The sequence below is a fragment of the Orycteropus afer genome, unplaced genomic scaffold (assembly GCF_000298275.1).
Source record: "Orycteropus afer afer isolate SDZICR_OR568_19922 unplaced genomic scaffold, OryAfe1.0 scaffold00014, whole genome shotgun sequence".
Lineage (NCBI taxonomy): Eukaryota > Metazoa > Chordata > Mammalia > Tubulidentata > Orycteropodidae > Orycteropus > Orycteropus afer.
The window spans coordinates 2,938,581-2,940,205 of NW_006921601.1; positions in this window are offsets into that span (position 1 = coordinate 2,938,581).

Genomic DNA, 1,625 nt, shown 5'->3' on the forward strand with positions numbered 1-1,625 from the left:
TTTTTTTTGTTTTGTTTTGTTTTGTTTTTACTAAGTAATTATACCTCTTATTTCAGTTTTGTAAGGAGCTTTGGTGGTATAGTGGTTAAAATATTGGGCTGCTATCCAAAAGGTCAGTGGTTCAAATGCATCAGCTGCTCCATTGGAGAAAGATGAGGCAACCTGCTTCCATAAAGATTACAGCTTTGGAAGCCCTATGGTGCAGTTCTGCTTTACTCTATAGGATTGCTATAGGAGTTGGAATTGACTCAATGGCAGTGGGTTTGGTTTTTGGTATTTCTATTTTCTATTGCATTAAATAACTCTTAACAAACAAGCAGATACTATTTTCTAACCCAGACTTTAATGTGAAGGTTTCTAATATTTCAACACTAAGAATAATGCCAGTTTTGATTTCAAATAATACATATTATCAGGAGGGATCAGTACCTAGAGAAGGATATCACATTTGGTAAAGCAGAGGGTCAGTGAAAAAGAGGAAGACCTTCAATGACATGGATTGACACAGTGGCTGCAACAATGGGCTCAAACATAGCAGTGAATGTAAGGATGGTGCAGGACGAGGCAATGTTTCAGTCTGTTGTACACAGGGTCACTATGAGTCATAATTGACTCCATAGCACCTAACAACAACAACAACATAAGAAGTATATTTCAATTTCTATTTTACTAATAGTGAAATTTTATCAAGGTGAATTTTATCAAATATTTTGGGACATTAATTAGGATTACATTTTCCCATTTTGATCAGTTAATGTGAAGAACTGTATGAACTGATTTACTAATATCAGCCCATGTGAACATTTGTGGAATGAACTCACTTGATTATGATGCTTTATTTTTTGAAATATAGTTACAGTCTCCATGCTTGTATTATCTTTAGAGTTTGCATCTATATTATGGATTATTTGTTTTATGGTGACTTCATAAGAATTGACCTTTTCTTTCTACTCTGTTCTCTAGACCAGATCAAAATTTTCCAGAGTATATTCTTTGAATGTTTTTGTGAGTTTTCTTTGAAAATTCAAAATAATTTTAACTTGTTGAAATGTTAATTTCACTATCATTCAGGTCAAAGTATTTTATAGTTTTACTTAATTTCCTCTTTGACCCATGGGTTGTTTAGAAGTGTCTCACTTGATTTCCAAATACCTGAGGATTTCCCACTAGTCTTTTTGTTATTGATTTAAAATTTAATTATGTTGTGGTCAGAGAATATATTCTAAATTATTAAAATCCTGCGTTACTGTAGTTTATTTTATTATCTAGCACATAATCAATCTTTGGTGAATAGTCTCTCTGCATTCGAAACAAATATATATTTTTTACTTGTTGGGTTGAGTGTTCTATAAATGTCAATTAGGCCAAATTGGTTGTTAGTGTTGTTTGAGCTTTCTATGTACTTATTGATTTTCTTTCTACTTATTATATTAGGAGAGGAGTGTTGAAATTTCCAACAATATCTGTACATTTGTCTATTTATCATTTCAGTTCTATCAATCATTCTTTGTATATTTTGAAGTTCCATTTTAAGATCATATCTGTTTACTGTTATTTTGTCTTCTCGATGAATGACACTTTTATCATTATGATACATCCCTTTAATTTCTGGTAATACTCCTTAT